The sequence below is a fragment of the Stenella coeruleoalba genome (genome assembly GCF_951394435.1).
Source record: "Stenella coeruleoalba genome assembly, chromosome: 3".
Taxonomy (NCBI): Eukaryota; Metazoa; Chordata; class Mammalia; order Artiodactyla; family Delphinidae; genus Stenella; species Stenella coeruleoalba.
The window spans coordinates 131,005,550-131,026,537 of record NC_137148.1 but is presented as its reverse complement, the minus strand read 5'-3'; the positions used below and the strand labels follow the sequence as shown (position 1 = coordinate 131,026,537).

The 20,988-nt window shown below is 39.7% G+C and overlaps 1 protein-coding gene across 20 annotated transcripts in view; it reads right to left on the bottom strand.

The window, feature by feature from the left end:
- The window catches only part of SGCD (sarcoglycan delta), a 1,717,585-nt gene that overhangs the window by 986,128 nt on the left and 710,469 nt on the right, over positions 1-20,988 (bottom strand). The window lies entirely within an intron of this gene.

Sequence of the window (20,988 nt, the reverse complement as noted above, 5' to 3'; positions counted from 1 at the left end):
GAAAACTCTGAACTCACCTACTCCCATGAACACATCAAGTCTACACCTACATGTAGAGCAATTCCTCCTGAAGAACTGAAGGCTGACTGAACAGCTCCTGCACATAAAAGGGCCACATAGAAATGGAGAGGCAAGACAAAGGCACAGTATCCAAAGGAACCCCACCGCCCCCATGAGGTGACTTGTAATAGGGAGGGATATAACTGATGGGACCAAGTGCAGACTCCCTGGCCTTGAGACACAGCAAAAAATATATCAGTTTAAAGGGCACACAGACTACACGGGAAGGAAATCTATATACTAACTTTGAGTATCTGCCAAATGGGCTAGGAACTGCTGGAAGTCTCTCTGGAACCAGAGGCACCAGCAAAAATGTAGTGCTTTCAGAATGCACTCAAAATTAAGCGACAATCAACTTGAGATAGAATGCTACATACATAGATTGTTACATATGAACCTCATGGTAACCAAAAACCTATAAAGATACACAAAAAATAAAAAGAACAGAATATAAGCATAACACTACAGAAAGTCATCAAATCACAAGGGAAGAGAACAAGAAAAGAATAGAGAAGAATTACAAAAACAACCAGAAAAAAACTAACAAAATGTCAACAAGTACATAACTATCAATAATTACTTTATGTGTAAAGGGATTAAATGCTCCAATCAAAACACATAGGGTGGCTGAATGGATTAAAAAAAAACAACAACAACAAGACCCATATATATATGCTGCCCAGAATAAACTCACTTAAGATCTAAAGACATATACAGAATGAAGTGAAGAGATGGAAAAAGATATCCCATGCAAATAAAAACAAAAAGAAAGCTGAGATAGTGATAATTATATCAGGCAAAATAGACATTAAAACAAAGACTCTAACAAGAGACAAAAAAGGGCATTACATAATGATAAAGGGATCACACCAACAAGATAATATAACACTTGAAAATACCTGTGCACCCAACATAAGAGCAACTAAATACATAAAGCAAATTAAAAGTAATAAAGGGAGAAAAAGATAGCAATATAATAGTAGAGAACTTTAATGCCCCACTTACATCAATGAATGTATCATCCAGAAAGAAAATCCGTAAGGAAACACAAGCCTTAAAGGACACATTAGTCCAGAGGAACTTAACAGATATATACAGAACACTGTATCTAAAATCACCAGAATAAACATTCTTTTCAAGTGCACATGGAGCATTCTCCAGGATAGATCACGTTAGGCCACAAAACAAGATGCATAAATTTAAGAAGGTCAGAAATCATATCAAGCATCTTTTTCTACCACAAAAGTATGAAACTAGAAATCAATTACAAGAAGAAACAGGAAAAAAAACACAAATATATGGAGACTAAACATAATGCTACTAAACAATCAATGGGTCAATAAAGAAATCAATGGGGATATAAAAAATAAAACAGATGAAAATAGAAACAAAATTTTCCAAAATCTATGGTACACAGCAAAAGCAGTTTTAAGAGGAAAGTTCATAATGATACAGACATACCTCAAGAAGCAAGAAAAACTGCAGATAAAAAATCTAAATTTACACTGAAAGGAAATAGGAAAAAGAAGAACAAGCAAGCCCAAAGTTAGTAGAAGGAAGGAAATAATAAAAATCAGAGAGGAAATAAAGGAAACAGAGACTAAAAAGAAATAATAGAAGAGATCAATGGAACTAAGAACTGGTTCTCTGAAAAACAAATGAAATCCACAAATCTTTAGCCAAACTTATCATGCAAAAAAGAGAGAGGACCAAAATAAAATCAGAAATAAAAGAGGAGTTTACAAACAACACCACAGAAATACAAAGAATCATAAAAGAATACTATGAACAATTATATGCCAACAAATTAGGCAACCTAGAAGAAATGGATAAATTCCTAGAAACGTATAATCTTCCAAGACTGAATCATAAAGAAACAGAAAACCTGAATGGACAGATGTCTTCACAGTTGAATTCTAAGAAATATTTAAAGAAGAGTTAATACCTATCCTTCTCAGATTCTTCCAAAAAATGAAAGAGGAGGGAACACTTCCAAACTTATTTTACTAGGCCAACATCACCCTGATACCAAACCCAGAGACATCACAGAAAAAAATTTACAGGCTAATATCCCTGATGAACATAGATTCAAAAATTCTCAACAAAATATGTGCAAACCAATTTTAACAATACATTAAAAGGATCATACACTATGATCAAGTGGGCTTCATTCCAGAGATGCAAGGATGGTTTAACATCCACAAGTCAATCAACTTATTAACAATCAACCATACTAACAATATGAAGGATTAAAAATACATATAACCATCTGAACAAATACAGAAAAAGCATCTGACAAAATTCAACATCCATTTAAAATGAAAACTTTCAACAAAGTGGGTATAGAGGGAACATACGTCAACATAATAAAGGTCATATATGACAAACCCATAGATAACATCATACTCAACTTTCAGTTTTTTTCTAAGATCACGAACAAACAAGGATGCCCACTCTTGCCATTTTATTCAACATAGTACTAGAAGTCCCAGCCACAGAAAATAGGCAAGAAAAAGAAAAGACATCCTAATTGAAAAGAAAGAAGCAAAATTGTCACTATTTGTAGATGACATGATATTACATATAGAAAACTCTAAAGACTCCACCATAAAACTGAGAACTAGTAAATGAATTCAGTAAAGTTGCACAATACAAAATTAATATACAGAAATATGTTCCATTTCTATACACTAATAACTATAAGAAAAAGAAATGAAGAAAACAATCCCATTTACAATTGTATAAAAAAGAATAAAATACCTAGGAAAAATTTAACCAGGGAAATGAAAGACCTGTATTCTGAAAACTATAAGACATGGAGAAAATAAACTGAAGACAACACAAATAAGTGGAAAGATACACCATGCTCATGGATTGGAAGAATCAATATTATTAAAATGTCCATACTACCCAAAGCAATCTACAGATTGAATATGATCCTTATCAAAACACCAGTGGCATTTCCCACAGACTAGAACAAATAATCCTAAAATTCCTATGAAACCACAAGACTCTGAATAGCCAAAACAAAAAAGAAAAACAAAGCTAGAGGTATCATGATCCCAGACTTGAAACTATACTACAAAGCTACAGTAATCAAAATAGTATGGTACTGACATAAAACAGACACACGGATCAATGGAACAGAACAGAGAGCCCAGAAATAAACCCATGTTCACATGGTCAATTAATGTACGACAAAGGAAGCAAGAATGTGCAATGGGAATAAGCCACTTCAATAAATGGTACTGGCAAATAGGACAGCTATGTGCAAAAAAACAAAACCTGGACCCCTTTCTTACACTATCTATAAAAATAAACTCAAAATGGATTAAAGACTTAAATTTAAGACCTAAAACCATAAATCTCCTAGAAGAAAGCATAGGCAGTAATCTCTTCCACATTGGTCTTAGCTATATATTTTTTGGATTTGTCTCCTCAGGCAAGGGAAACAAAAGTAAAAATAAACAAACAGTGCTACACCAAACTAAAAAGACTACACTGTGAAGGAAACCACAAACAAAACAAAAAGGCAACCTACTGAATAGGAGAAGATATTTGCAAATGTTATATCCAATAAGGGGTTGATATCCAAAATATATAAAATATTCATATAATTCAATATCAAAAAAAATCAACCCTGTTAAAAAATGGGGAGAGGACCTGAACAGACATTATTTCAAAGAAGACATACAGATGGCCAAGAGGCACATAAAAGATGTTCACTATCACTAATCATCAGGGAAATTAAAATCAAAATCACAAAGAGGTATCACTGCACACCTGTTAGGATGGCTATTATCATAAACACAAGAAACAACAAGTGTTGGTGAGGATGTAGAGAAAAGGGAACCCTTGTGCACTGCTGGTGAGAATGTAAATTAGTGTAGCCACTAGGGAAAACAGTACGGAGCTTCCTCAAAAAACTAAAAGTAGAACCACAATATGATCTAGCAATTCCACTTCTCGGTGTTTATTAGAAGAAAACTGAAACACTAAATAGAAAAGATATATGCAGCATTACTCACAATAGCCAAGATATGGAAGCAACCTAAATATCTACTGATAGATGAATGGAAAAAGGTGTGATATGTATATATAATAATGGAATATGACTCAGCCATAAAAAAGAATGAAATCTTGCCATTTGTGGTAACAATGGATGGACCTGGAGCATATTATGCTAAGTGAAATAAGTCAGAGAAAAACAAATACCATATGATTTCATTTATATGTGGAATCTAAAATTCAAAACAAACAAACAAAGCAAAACAAAACAGAAACAGACTCAAAAACAGAGAGGACAAACTGGTGGTTGCCAGAGGGGAGAAGAGTGGGGAGATGGACGAAATAGGTGAAGGTTTTTAAGAAGTACAAACTTAGAGCTATAAAATAAATGAGTCAAGGAGCACATAGTGTACAGAATAAGGAATATAGTCAATAATATTTTAACAATTTTGTATGGTGACAGATAGCAACTAGACTTATTGAGTCAATCATTTCTCAACGTGTAATAATATCAAATCATTATGCTGTACACCTGAAACTAATAAAAGAACATGTTGCTCTCCTGAGCCACAGGCATATAGAAATCAACATTGCAGACCATCAGAGACAATGTAAGAAAATTAAAGAACTATCTACATCTGAAACAACTTTAAGTACTGTGAATTCAAAAAAAAAACAGTCTAAAGAAACAGAAGAAACAAAAAGATTATTACGCAAACAGCAAAAACGAAAAATCAGAAATATTTCTCATGATCAAAGAGAAGGCATCATCTATAGAAGAAGAACTTAAGCAGAAGTTGCCAAATCCTACATGAGAGGCTCCTGTTAGTCCTAGTAGTGGTAGGTTTGGCGGTTTCAAACATTGCTGTAAATTTCCAAAGCCTTAAGCTCTTGGGTGAAGCCAGCAATGTGAATGAGAAAGCTATAAAAGAATTTCTAGCAGTGCTATCAAAAGTAATCGAAGAAGAAGGCTATACGTGGATCACATTTTCAACTTATGAAATAAGTATCAATTATAAATGCATGTTTCAAAGGATTTTCAAAGATAAAAACATGCTCCAGAATTCAAGACTATGAAAGATAGCAAATTTTATAACCCTCCTTCTACCATTTCACAATAACTCACAAGTAAAAACAAATAGGGCCAAACTGAGTCCTCCTAAGGAACTGTTTGCTATAGCTATTAGGAAAGAACTGTCCTTATTTCTCCTGGGTCTCTAACAATAAGAAAAATAAAAACATCTCGTTGCCTAGTGGCCTTTATAACCGCGAAGGACAGTCTATGAAGAATAAATCCAACACAGAATTCTAATAACATCATATAAACTTCTAAATTTAGCCTAGAAGCTAGTTTACATGCATAGATTTTCTTCAGCAACGTGAGCCAATACATACCCAAATATTTTTGCTATTTTGAATAGAGGTTCTATTACTACAAACCAAAAGTTTATTGATTAATATACCCTGGTCAAAGAGGCCTTCTGTGTTGCCCCAGATTCGATGGTCCCCGACTGTCTGTTCCGACAAAACACTCTACTTCTCCTTTGGAGCAGTCATGGCATAGGTAATCCTTTGTTACCACAGCACCATAAGCTCCATGAAGGAACAGACCTTTCTGTTTACCACTGTTTCTCAAGAATTAGCCTAGGCTTGGCACCTCATGGAGGTTCTCTGTCTGTCTGTATAATGAATGAAGGTTCAATGAGTGAATAAAGGAGCACACTTGGCCATTCTGAGCCTGTTTGTTCGTCTCTAAAACAGAGAAGCAGGTGGTAGTTGCCTTTTTTTATGGGGATCTAATGAGATAATGTATGTGAAAGTAATATGCTAGCTATAAAGCAATAATTTTTATTCATTCAGCACATCCTTTACTGCAGAAGTAAAGAGGAGCATAATGGAGTTGATAAAAGCATGGGTGCAGGAGGCAGAATGAGTTTGAAAATCACCACTGTATCTTATTACCTGTCTAATTTGGGACAAGTTATATATGCTCTCTGAGCCTCTGTCTCGGATTTTGTGAGCATTAAAGTTAATACACGAAGAGCTCCTAATTATATTTTAGGTATGTTATGTGCTCTATCAGATACACTGATTTATCAGAAAAGGGCTCTGTCTCCAAGAAGCTTACAGTCTAGTAAGAAGATAAATCATACATATAAATGGCTTGAATACAGACAAAGTTGGTGCCGTAAAGAAGCTATAACATGATATAAGACATCACAGGAGATCATGGGAGATCACTCCAGTTCTTTAAAAATAAATTTTCTTTCTCTAAAGTTACTAAGGTATCTTCCTGCTAAGCATTACTTTCATGGTCAAGCAAGGCTTCAGAAACTCTTACAATGATATTCAAATGTGATCACTAAATTTCTTGTTTGCATTGTTCTATATGGCAAATTCAAAAGCATTTAGATGCAATTAGAAAACAATGTATATAAACCTTCAGCCACAAAAATGCTCATGGCATCATTCTGGTCAAGAAGGTACCGGGAGAACTGCTACCATCAAAGGATTCATAGCTGCGAGGAGACTTACAGGCTATAATGGCCTCCCAAAATGCCTGTGACCTAATCTCTAGAACCTGAAAATCCAGTTAAGGGTGATTATCCTGGATTATCTGGGTGGGCCTCATGTAATCACATGTAAGAAGCACACAGGAGAAAGCAAAAGAAAAGGCAGTGTGGGGGCTTCCCTGGTGACGCAGTGGTTGCGAGTCCGCCTGCCGATGCAGGGGACACGGGTTCGTGCCCCGGTCCGGGAAGATCCCACACGCCGCAGAGCGGCTGGGCCCGTGAGCCATGGCCGCTGAGCCTGCGCGTCCGGAGCCTGTGCTCCGCAACAGGAGAGGCCACAACAGTGAGAGGCCCATGTACCACAAAAATAAATAAATAAATAAAAGGCAGTGTGGTAATGGAAGCAGAGATTAGATTGATGTGTCTTGAATGCAGGAAAGGGCCACAAGTCAACTAATACAGGTGGCCACTAGAAGCTGAAAAAGGCAAGTCAACAAAGTCTGCCCTCTGAGTGTCCAGAAGGGACGAACCCTGCTGATATCTTGACTTTAGCCCAATGAAACTGAATTCAGCCTTCTGACTTCTAGAAGTGTAAGAGAGTAAACCTGTGTTGTTTAATCCTCTAAGTTAGTAGTGATTCTTAAGAAGAGCCACAAGAAACTAAAACAGAGACAGAAAAAAATGGCCCCTGTTCTTCAGTCTCTGCTCTGATTTCTAACGGGAAAGAAAGTTACAAAGCGCCCCAGACAACCCCCAATTGAGAGTTCATTGACTGATGAGGAGAAACTGCCTTAAAATTGTGAAAAGAACTTTCTACCACAACAATCCTTATAAAAGCTAAAAGACTAACCATGCAAAAGCACAAAATATCTTGAAGTGATCCAGGATTCTGAGGAACATTAAAACCCATCTCAAAGTTAAAATCCTAGAGTTTGAAAAAAAAAAGTTCTTTATCGTCACCATTCTTACATGTTAACTCTGTGGGAAAATTCATTCCAAACGTAAGTTGAGAACTTGAAAGAGACGGCATAATTATAAAGGAGTGAGTTCGATTCTTATCAAGCATTCTAGAAATCAAACATCCAAAGGCATGTTATAATTCTTAAAGCAGACCCTAGAGTAAGGAGGCAAGTATACATTCATCCTAACAATACTTTCGTACCACCATCACTGTCCATCCACATCCATGCTCTGGTCACATGATTGCCTTTCCTGCTGCCTGCCTTTGCACATGCTAGTCCCTTGCTTGCAGCATCCTTCTTCCACCCACCAACGCAAAGACCTAGAAAAAGTCATTAAATCTTAAATATTCGAGACTAAATCCAAATGTTGTATCCTTAGGTAAGTTTCCTTTGACTAACCCCTAGACAAGCTCCCTGCTTCTTGTACCCCTTGCCATCTTGGAAAAGAGTTTCAACAGCAGTTATCCCATTGTTACAATTATCCATCTACACATCTATCTCCCCAACTAGCTGGAGGTCTCTCCTGGGCAATGACTAGGCCCTACTCATCTTTGAATCCTGAATGCTTAGTACCATGCCTGGAACATAATAGACATTAAAAATGTTTGTTAGAGAAATCAATGCATCAATGCAGTCACTTCAGTAAACCAGTATCAATAACTTACTATCTATTTTGGTTATCTTGAAGGCTTGAATCCCAAAAAAACATCTGTTTCTAAAAACCCAATATACACTTGAAAAGAAGAGTTGCTACAAAAGAGGACCTACAAAACAATATGTAAATAAAGCAAGGATTCTGGACTTATTATCACTGCTAGTCCAAATAGCTAGTCTTTACAGTATGGAGAAGCCAACACTTACCATTTTGTCTGCCAGCGCCCCTTTGTTCTCCTGGAAGTAGCACCCTCCTCTTCTGGGGCTGTGAATTGCTTCCCCCTCCCTCTCTATTCATTGGTCCAAACAAACAGTACCTGAGTCCAGATCTATCTCCCGTGGCTTACCTATGTATACGAATATATTCCCTGTTTTGAATTTGGTTTCTGTCACTTGTAACAAATAGATTCCGACGAACGCAGGTTGTTAACTAAGAGGTAAACTGGAGCAAGTTTCTCAATTATTTCTTGATCAAAATCAAATGGGCAGCTTTTCAAAGCCGTTTTTTTACAAGCACGATGCAAATATTTATCAGGCATTCTGCTTATTAACATTGTGTTGCATTAAAGAAGAATCTAGAGAATCACCTCCATTAAATAAAAAGTAGCAACGTGGCAGAACACCGTCGGCATCCAGGAGATCTGAGTGTTGACTAACTGGACGCCTTTGGACAAGGGACTTTCAATCTCTGGGCATCAAACTGCCAACTATATTCTAAGCCACTAAAAAAGCATGTATTTTGTGGTTCAGAATACAGCAGCACCTCCATGATTTTTGATATCAAAAATTCAAACTTCTTTTGGTGAAGAGAAAGAGAACTTCTCAATGGGATCTAAAGAAAAGTTCAATTATCCAGAATACTGAAGTTTCTTAAAGCATAACCGGAGCCATTACTCAGTATGTGATAAATGAACCGAAAATAGGAGATTACCAGGAAAGTTACCTTTTTATGAACTCATCTAGCTTGCTGGATGAAAACTGGAAAAGAGGACTAAATCCATCCCCTGCTGAAGTGTGGCTAATTCTATAATCAATCACAGCCACAGCATTCAATAATGCAACAAGTACTCACTTGGCAACGGTTATATTCAGGGCACTGTGACCAGTGCTGAGGGCAATGCAGGAAGGGATAAACTGGATTTATAATCTCACCTCCCTGTTTAAAAGCCTCCAGCAGCATGCCATTGCCCTTGGGACTAAAATCCAAATTCATTACCTGACGTTAAGGGCCTGACTTTGAAGACTCCTACTTTTCCAGCATCACCTTCTGATACTCTCTCCACCCATCTCCTTCTTCCAGCCAAAGTCCTTTTTCAGATCCTTATACAGCCAAGCATTTTCTAGCTTCAAGGTGTATGAATAGACTCCTGATTGATATTCCTTCTGCCCGGAATGTTGTCCCCCACTCAGCCCACAGCAGGTTGGCTGGCTCCTTCCTGTACTTCAGGCCAATCTTAAAATGAATGCAACCTCCTCAGCTAGACTTTTCCTCATCTTATCCTCCTTTCTCCCCCCACCCTACCATCGTCACCATTATTTTCTCTCTCAGTCCCACGTTAGTTCTCTTCCCAGTGCTTTTTCCATGTGGCAATTACTTTATTTGCTTGTCTCCTTGGGCTTTGCCTGGGTCTGGGGAGGGGGCAGGGACATGGTGGACTTTTTTGTTCTGTGCTGTATCTTCAGTACCTAGCATAACACCTAATACACAGAAGTCACGCTATGAAGATTCATTGAATGAATGAATTGAAAAAGGAGATTCGTGTAACTACAATAGCTATGACATAAAGTAGTATACATTAAGTGTTTACACAGAAGGAAGAACAGAGACAAGGGTGACTAACAAAAATGTAAAAGAGAAAAAGTGCAAAGCATGGTCTAAGGAATGAAAGAAATTTCCCGTAACTATAGGAAAGGACACAAAAGGTGAGACCACACCATGCAGGGTCTTGAGGGCACAGCAAGGGAGTCTGCATTTATCCCATGAGCACTGGGGACTCATATAAACTTTCAAATCAAGAGAGTACAACTATTCTCTCTGGGTTTGAGAAGGATTACCCTGCTGCCAGTATGAACGTATAATGGATGGGGACTGGGAAGAGGGCCATGGCAATAGGCCAGGCCAATGCATCACCAAAGAGTAAAGGAGTCAAAGGAAAGAATGAGAATGTATGAAAGACATTTTGCAATTGGCTGGATGTGGAAGGTGAAAGAATAAGGAAAAGAAGATTCTTCTGACACCAAGGGTGAACACTGCAGTGTGTGGGAAGAGGGAAGGTTTTGGAATGCAGGAGGAAGATTATGGGTTCAACCCTGGCTACCATACAAAACAAAATAGAAAAACCATAGAGGAGCTTCAAGACGGCAGAAGAGTAAGACGTGGAGATCACCTTCCTCCCCACAAATACATCAGAAATCTATATGTGGAACAACACCTACAGAACACCTACTGAACGCTGGCAGAAGACCTCAGACCTCCCAAAAGGCAACAAACTCGCCACGTACCTGGGTAGGGCAAAAGAAAAAAGAAAAAATAGAGACAAAAGAATAGGGATGGGACCTGCATCAGTGGGAGGGAGCTGTGAAGGAGGAAAGGTTTCCACACACTAGGAAGCCCATTCACTGGAGGAGATGGGGGGGGGTGGGAAGCTTTGGAGCCACGGAGGAGAGCGCAGAAACAGGGGTGCAGAGGGCAAAGCAGAGAGATTCCCGCACAGAGGATCGGTGCTGACCAGCACTCACCATCCCGAGAGGTTTGCCTGCTCACCCGCCAGAATGGGTGGGGACTGGGAGCTGAGGCTCGCACTTCGGAAGTCAGATCCCAGGGCGAGGACTGGGGTTGGCCGCGTGAACACAGCCTGAAGGGGACTAGTGTACCACAGCTAGCTGGCAGGAGTTTGGGAAAAAATCTGGAACTGCCTAAGAGGCAAGAGACCATTGTTTCGGGGTGCGCGAAGAGAGGGCATTCAGAACACCGCCTAAACAAGCTCCAGAGGCAGGCACAGGCCGTGGCTATCAGAGCAGACACCAGAGATGGGCATGAGATGCTAAGGCTGCTGCTGCAGCCACCAAGAAGCCTGTGTGCGAGCACAGGTCACTATCCACACCTCCCCTCCTGGGAGCCTGTGCAGCCCACCACTGCCAGGGTCCCGTGATCCAGGGACAACTTCCCCGGGAGAACGCACGGTGCGCCTCAGGCCGGTGCAACGTCACGCAGGCCTCTGCCGCCGCAGGCTTGCCCTGCATTCCGTACCCCTCCCTCCCCCCAGCCTGAGTGAGCCTGAGCCCCCGAATCAGCGGCTCCTTTAACCCCGTCCTGTCTGAGCGAAGAACAGACGCCCTCCAGCGACATACACACAGAGGCGGGTCCAAATCCAAAGCTCAGCCCCTGGGAGCTGTGAGAAAAAAGAAGAGAAAGGGAAATCTCTCCCAGCAGCCTCAGAAGCAGCGGATTAAAGCTCCACAATCAACTTGATGTACCTGCATCTGTGGAATACATGAATAGACAACGAATCATCCCAAACTGAGGAGGTGGACTTTGGGAGCAATGATATATGTATTTTTTTCCCTTTTTCTCTTTCTGTGAGTGTGTATGTGTATGCTTCTGCGTGTGATTTTGTCTGTATAGCTTTGCTTTTACCATTTGTCCTAGGGTTCTGTCTGTCCATTTTGGGTTTTTTTTACTACAGTTTTTAGCACTTGTTATCACTGGTGGATTTCTTTTTTGGTTTGGTTGCTCTTTTTTTTCTTTCTTTCTTTTATTACCTTTTAAATTTTTTTAATAATTATTTTTATAACTATATTTTATTTTATTTTATCTTCTTCTTTCTTTCCTTCTTTGTTTTTCTCCCTTTCATTCTGAGCTGTGTGGATGACAGGCTCTTCGTTCTCCAGCCAGGTGTCAGGGCTGAGCCTCAGAGGTGGGAGGGCCAAGTTCAGGGCACTGGTCCACAAGAGACCTCCCAGCTCCACGTAATATCAAATGGCAAAAATCTCCCAGAGATTCCAACACAACGCCAAGACCAATCTCCACTCAACGACCAAGAAGCTACAGTGCTGGACAGCCTATGATAAACAACTAGCAAGAGAGAAACACAACCTCACCCATTAGCAGAGAGGCTGCCTAAAATCATAAGGCCACAGACACCCCAAAACACACCACCAGACGTGGACCTGCCCACCAGAAAGATAAGATCCAGCCTCAACCAACAGAACACAGCTACTAGTCCCCGCCAGCAGGAAGCCTACACAACTCACTGAACCAACCTTAGCCGCTGGGGCAGACACCAAAAACAGCGGGAACTACAAACCTGCAGCCTGCGTAAAGGAGACCCCAAACACAGTAAGTTAAGCAAAATGAGAAGACAGAGAAACACACAGCAGATGAAGGAGCAATGTAAAAACCCACCTGACCTAACAAATGAAGAGGAAAGAGGCAGTGTACCTGATAAAGAATTCAGAATAATGATAATAAAGATGATCCAAAATCTTGGAAATAGAATGGAGAAAATACAAGAAACATTTAACAAGGACCTAGAAGAACTAAAGAAAAAATGTGTGAAAGATACAAACACATGGATGCTAAACAATACACTACTTAATAACCAAGAGATCACTGAAGAAATCAAAGAGGAAATCAAAAAATACCTAGAAACAAATGACAATGAAGACACGATGACCCAAAACCTATGGGATGCAGCAAAAGCAGTTCTCAGAGGGAAGTGTATAGCAGTACAATCTTACCTCAAGAAACATCTCAAATAAACAACCTAACCTTACACCTAAAGCATTTAGAGAAAGAAGAAGAAAAAAAAAACAAAGTTAGCAGAAGGAAAGAAATCATAAAAATCAGATCAGAAATAAATGAAAAAGAAATGAAGAAAACAACAGCAAAGATCAGTAAAACTAAAAGCTGGTTCTTTGAGAAGATAAACAAAATTGACAAACCATTAGCCAGACTCATCAAAAAAAAAAAAAGGGAGAAGATTCAAATCAATAGAATTAGAAATGAAAAAGGAGAAGTAATAACTGACAATGCAGAAATACAAAGGGTCAAGAGAGACTACTACAAGCAACTATATGCCAATAAAATGGACAACCTGGAACACATGGACAAATTTTTAGAAATGCACTACCTTCCGAGACTAAACCAGGAAGAAATAGAAGATATGAACAGACCAATCACAAGCACTGAAATTGAAACTGTGATTAAAAATCTTCCAACAAACAAAAGCCCAGGACCAGATGGCTTCACAGGCGAATTCTAACAAACATTTAGAGAAGAGCTAACACCTATCCTTCTCAAACTCTTCCAAAATATAGCAGAGGGAGGAACACTCACAAACTCATTCTATGAGGCCATGATCACCTTGATACCAAAACCAGACAAAGATGTCACAAAGAAAGAAAACTACAAGCCAATATCACTGATGAACATAGATGCAAAAATCCTCAACAAAATACTATCAAACAGAATCCAACAGCACATTAAAAGGATCATACACCATGATCAAGTGGGGTTTATTCCAGGAATGCAAGGATTCTTCAATATATGCAAATCAATCAATGTGATACAGCATATTAACAAATGGAAGGAGAAAAACCATATGATCATCTGAATAGATGCACAGAAAGCTTTCGACAAAATTCAACACCCATTTCTTATAAAAACCCTCCAGAAAGGAGGCACGGAGGGAAGTTACCTCAACATAATAAAGGCCATATATGACAAACCCACAGCCAACATTGTCCTCAATGGTGAAAAACTGAAACCATTTCCACTAAGATCAGGAACAAAAACAGAAATATAGATCAATGGAACAGGATAGAAAGCCCAGAGATACACCCACGCACATATGGTCACCTTATCTCTGATAAAGGAGGCAAGAATATACAATGGAGAAAAGACAGCCTCTTCGATAAGTGGTGCTGGGAAAACTGGACAGCTACATGTAAGACAATGAAATTAGAACACTCCCTAACACCATACACAAAAATAAACTCAAAATGGATTAAAGGCCTAAATGTAAGGCCAGACACTATCAAACTCTTAGAGGAAAACATAGGCAGAACACTCTATGACAAAAATCACAGCTAGATACTTTCTGACCCACGTCCTAGAGAAATGGAAATAAAAACAAACAAATGGGACCTAATGAAACTTCAAAGCCTTTGCACAGCAAAGGAAACCATAAACAAGATAAAAAGACCACCCTCAGAATGGGAGAAAATATTTGCAAATGAAGCAACTGACAAAGGATTAATCTCCAAAGCATACAAGCAGCTCAATATTAAAAAAACAAACAACCCAATCCAAAAATGGGCAGAAGACATAAACAGACATTTCTCCAAAGAAGATATACAGATTGCCAACAAACACATGAAAGAATGCTCAACATCATTAATCATTAGAGAAATGCAAATCAATACTACAATGGGTTATTATCTCACACCAGTCAGGATGGCCATCATCAAAAAATCTACACACAATAAATGCTGGAGAGGGTGTGGAGAAAAGGGAACCCTCTTGCACTGTTGGTGGGAATGTAAATTGATACAGCCACTGTGGAGAACAGTATGGAGGTTCCTCAAAAAACTACAAATAGAACTACCATACAACCCAGCAATCCCACTACTGGGCATATACCCTGAGAAAACCATAATTCAAAAAGCGTCATGTAGCACAATGTTCATTGCAGCTCTATTTACAACAGCCAGGAAATGGAAACAACCGAACTGTCCATCGACAGATGAATGGATAAAGAAGATGTGGCACCTATATACAATGGAATAATACTCAGCCATAAAAAGAAACGAAATTGAGTTACTTGTAGTGAGGTGGATGGACCTAGAGTCTGTCATACAAAGTGAAATAAGTCAGATAGAGAAAAACAAATACCGTAGGTTAACACATATATATGGAATCTAGAACAAATAAATAAAAAAAATAAAATGGTCATGAGGAACCTAGGAGCAAGACGGGAACATAGACACAGACCTACTAGAGAATGGACTTGAGGATACAGGGAGGGTGAAGGGTAAGCTGGGACAAAGTGAGAGAGTGGCATGGACATATACACTACCAAATGTAAAACAGATAGTGGTAAGCAGCCGCATAGCAAAGGGAGATCAGCTCGGCGCTTATCAGCTCGGTGCTTTGTGACCACCTAGAGGGATGGGAGGGAGGGAGACACAAGAGGGAAGAGATATGGGGACGTATGTATATGTATAACTGATTCACTTTGTTATAAAGCAGAAACTAACACACCATTTTAAAGCAATTATACTCCAATAAAGATGTTAAAAAAAATGACAACAAAACAAAAGGAAAAGAACATGTATCAATTATACTGTTCTGAAACAAACATGAGGCATCACTCAGGTACAGAAGATTTCCATTCTCAGCACATCATCTTTCAGCAGCAGTTGCCCAACCCCAGGGTGCCAATTCAGCTCCTCTACCAACAGTGTGTGTCTGCAGGAAGGTGCGGAAAGCAGAGAGCACAAATCGACAATGTCTTTTCTCTGTTGCTGTGCTCCTGACTATACGGATCTAATTCACCTACACGGGGTACTCTTTACTCCTAAGTAAGTACACATTGCTACTGCAAAATTGGAAATACGAGAAATTTAAACAAAAAAAAACCAAAACAAAACTAAGTATTGGAAGGAATGCTGTAATACAATGAATTGTATTATGATAAATGGGTAGGTTTTGATAAGTGATATTAGGTGAAGACAAACTTTTAGTGCCGCCATAGATTAAATGAATGCCGGGCACATGGAAAGTGCTAACTAAGTGACAGGTGCTATTATTATTACTACTATCATTATCAAAATATGCAAAGGCAGAATGCAAATTGTAAAGCACCATAGATCTTACTGTTATTATTATCAGAGAGCAATTTTATGAAAGTCTGAGTCTGAGATGTTTTTGTTGTTTTCCATGGTAATTAGCAGAGAGGTCAGGAAAATCGGAGAAATTTTGACTGGGAGGAACTCTAAGCACCGTTTCATTCAGTTGTCTTTCTTTTTCAGACGGGTAACCTAAAATCAGATGTGACTTGTCCAACAGCACCAGCTGGTTAGTACCTGAGCTAGACAGCATTCTTTCACAATGATCAGGTCTTGTATTTGTTTTTTTCCCTCCCCAACCAGCCTAGGTGTGCCTGGGAAAGGGACAGGGGGAATCAGGAAGAGGACGAATAGTATAATTGCATAGTGATGCTTGAAATAGGTTTCAGAACCAAACACAAGAGGCATACCAATCCAGCTCAGCCGTTTAGTGTCTATCTGGACTTGTTCAAGTAATTTCACTTTCCTGACATTCAGATTTCTCATTGGTAAAGGAGGGATAATAATACTTGCCTCGTAGAATGACATGGAATAGTTAGGAAAGTACTTCTTAGCAGAACGTGTGGCATGCTAGTAAGGGCTCAATAATTGGCAGACATGATGATGATGATAATGATGATGATGGTAATGGCGATGCTGAGGATGGTGGTGAGGATGATAATCAGTGAAGATGGTGGTGAGAAAGATGGAAACTGCTTATGGGTCAGTTCCTAGAAGGTGCTCTGACATAAGGCAGACTGATGAAATTTATGTGCAGAGACATGACAGGAGTTACCTCATGGAAAAGCCCTGGGTCCTGGCAGCAGAGCCAATGGCTTAAGAGCCATATGACCCAAAGAATTTGATAACAGCTGAGTAACTGATGCAACTAAGGTCTGGGGGTCAAACAGAGGGAGGAGTTGAAACCAGATGGCCTCGCCATTGGGTCCAGGTGAGGATGAGAAAGGAAAGGATGTGTGTTAAATGACAGCACTTCACTAATCAGTAATCCATTTGGTCATTTACTTCCTAATGGTGAACGACTCACCAAAATTACTCTTGTCGATGAAATATGAACACTGCTAACTTATGGATTCAAAGAAGACGACACCCTTGTCTACACATCCTCTGTACACAAGTCCTAAGCACTGAAACTATGGATTTCCAGAAAGTCTTGAATAATTAATGTTGAGTTGGCAAAAAAGCTTGTTCGGGTTTATCCGTAACGTGGAAAAACCTAAACGAACTTTTTGGCCAACCATATAAATGGTTGTTCCGCATCATTATAATCTGTGAAGAATGTGTTCCATTCCGGAAGGAAGAAGATAAAAGACAGAGGAGTGTAATGAATAAGCAGCAGAGAGGGAAAGGGGCAGGAGACAGGAGAGGAGAGAGGTGATGTAATTCACTTGTAACTCAGTAATGCCCTGTATTACACAAAACTAAAATACTCATTTCAGCCCCTTGGCTATGCTACCAAAAATATATGCTCAACCAAGGTTAATGTCTAAGTTGTATAATGAGAATTTAGTACCAGAAAGTTTTGGACAAATTGGAGACTTCATCACATTTTGAAGTTTTTCAACCACAGGATAATACATCAGCCCCACAGTTAAATAACACAATCAGCTGACCACCTACTTGCCTGAGGACAACAAACGCATAAAATAGAAGGTTATTAGCCTTTGGGAATTGATCATATCCATGAAGAAAGGGGGGTGGGAAAGCCATAATCAGTGTAAGCCTCATGAAATGAGAAACTACACTTGCCAATTATCCTTTTGCAAATTTCACTCATGTGACATGATACAATTCTCAATGACTTCAATCATCAACAACTTGCATACAGAGACCACCCTTCTCCTCCCAATAGTTTGCGGAAATAGTAGAAGTAGGAGTAGGCAAACATCCTTAGAGCTGGTAAACAATCTAGGAAGTCATTCTATCATGGTTGTTATATCCTGGCTCTGCTGATATCTCAGAACAAAACTAAACATTATGGGGAACTTCAATTCAAGGCGTTCACTTAAAAGGCTGGATGGCTGAATCAGGAGCAGAAACACACCAGGCCAGAGCTGGATGGACTCTGTGGGCCATGCAAGTCCACACAGTGAGCTGGAGAGCAGAAAAAGGACTCTGATCCTCAAGAAGATCCACCCAACATCCTGGGGCGTGTTCCTTACAGCTGCTAGTCTCAACCACACTAAGGGAGACATGAGACAGGAGAGAGTTGTAGTTGGGTGTTTGGGTATGGCTCTCACAGACACTGGGGCTCACCACCCGGCTCTGCCACTTAGTAACTGTTTGTGGCTGAACAAATCACTTAAACTCTTTAAGGTTCAGACTTTCCATTTCCAAACATAATATCACCAGCCCCGACTGAAATTTATAAAAATTAAATGAGGTGATACACACAAAACCTTTAGCATATCTGCTGCAAATGAAAATACGTAAAATACTGCTTAATTTGCAGGGCTACTGAAAGAATTAAATAAGTTATAATATATGAAAATCACTTAATGCCGTGCCTGTCATATAATAGAGACTCAATAAATACTAGCTCGTTGCTATTATAGACAAGTCCTGAGCCTTCCGTGCTCTGAGCCTTCCATGATTCTATAATCTCTGTCTCTTGCAACTAAAATATCAACCCAGCTTTCTTGTCTTCCAGCCCAGCATGCCTGCTACCACCCTGCTCAGAAACTGAGTCAGAATATACAGTACCAAGGCAGAATCCCCAGTGATGAGCCAAGTGTCAGCTTCCTGTCCATCCCTGCAGACAGCCCTCCATCCCAGCCTGTGGTCCATGTTTCACAGACAACCCTGGTGTCAAGCACCACTTACTGTGCAGAATGACTGGCAAAGACACACATCCAACTCTGGCATTTACCCCAGAAACATAAATGAGGTCTGAGATGCTCTGAAGACATTTTGAGGAGGGGTCAGTTTGATGCCAACCTGTGTCATCTCTGCGGCAGACCCTTCCCCCCCACCACTATGTACAACTCATGACAATCTCAGAGCTCCCATGTGAGGTGAAGGTGAATGCCGTTCCTTGGACAGCTGCTCAAGGAAGTGGTTAATATATATTAATGAGGCATCGCTTTCAATTGTTCTCCATTTCTCATAAACCAGTTTTTATACCAATTCTAGGCACATACAGTTACACCTATGGCTGGGCAACAATGATAAAAACAATAGCCAATGCTTATTGATGCTTAACTATGTGCCAGGGACAGTGCTCAGTACTTTAGGAACATAATCTCACTCAATCCCTACAGCAACTCCAGGGGCAGTGGTTGAAGGTAACCAGGCTGCATGTGACAGGGCACATCTCTTTGACTGGCCAACATAACAACAATTTTGTTTGGGGGGAAAGAGTGGGAGGACATGGGAAGAGGGGGAATCTTTTAAAATTGTCATCCAGCCACAAAACAGAGAGCTTTCTACAAAGAAAGTAAGTCTCATTACAAGTAGAGCTTAAACCTTCTCTCCCCCTTCTGGACTTCCAAGTAACTGTGACATGTGTCTGAAACACCGTCCTATGGTTAAGCCCCTACATTTCTCAGGGAAGTCCCTCATCTGCTCGCATTTCGGCACGCTGATCTAAGACTGACCAGGGTTGTTTTACATAAGTGAAATCAGCTTCCTCTAGTATCACTTCCCCCATTTTATAGATGAGAAAACTGAGGCAGTTACGTTCAGAAGCTCATACAGCTGGTAAGTGCCAGAGGGAGCATTTGAACCGAGCAGTGGTTGACCGCAGAGCCCAAGCTCTTCACCATTATGTACACATTTTGTAATTTAACAAATGACAAGATACCAACGCCAGCCAGGTAATGAAAGTCATTCCTAACTTTCAATCACCAAATCGTAGTTCTATTTTTTTTTCCCCATGACTTCGAAAAGGAAAACGACAAAAACCATGCATGTATTTAAACACCATCATCAATCACACACCCACTACATACCCAGCACTCTGCACACAATGGGACCATCAACATTACCAAGTTGAGTGTCAGCTCCTGAGTAATTCAGTTTGGAGGAGGAGAAATCTCTGCAAAAGAGGAGTTTCATAAAATGGAACAACATGTTCTCAGAAATACTGCCAGGGTTATAAGAACACAGAAGGACTAAGCCTTACCCCATGGGCACACCCAAAAACCTGTAAGGAAAAGAAGATACAGTGCAATTCTTACCATAAAAGGAAGACTTCGAAGAAACAGTCCTTTTGAATTGACCCATCCCTCTGCATGAGATGGAAAATCCTCAGCTGTGACAACATGCTGGATGATCTCTGATTTACACTGAAGGGCCAAGCATCTGTTTTCCCCACAAAGTAAATGACTCCCTGATAGATTGTTTTATGATGTTAGATTTGAGAGGTCTGATGGTTCTATCAGTCTCATAGCAGAGGTCTCAGAACAACAAACAAACAAAAATAAAATAAAACATCGCGTCCTAGGTTATGAGATGTTATTTTCACTGTTAATGTGGATCAGCCAGGTAGGGCACAGTAAGTTACTAATCTTTTTTGTTTTAATAAATGTGTTTACCAGCGAGGAGAAGGCAGCTTGATTCAACGTCTCATAGAACACTCAATTTCAGTAAATTAAAGTTAGTAACATTTCTCCGTGAGCTATGATAACATCTCACAGTGAATCTCAAAGAAAACGCACCGAGTTGTGGGGAAATGTAGTGAGGGGGTCGGGGGATGCCTCTTGCACCCTGGCAGCCTCTCCACTTGAGGAGAGAAAGGTTAATGTGCATTCTCATCACAGTTCAGAGATAGGCAGCTGTACGTCGCCTACGTTTCTGGATTCTATCCAGCTTTCATGGCTGCAAAACTGGGCGGACTTGAAGCCAAAAATTGCATCGAGAAAGACATCAAAAACAGAAAGTTGAGGCAGAATTATAAATAGAGGTTAGAAATAATTACAAATGCATAAATTGTCACCAGA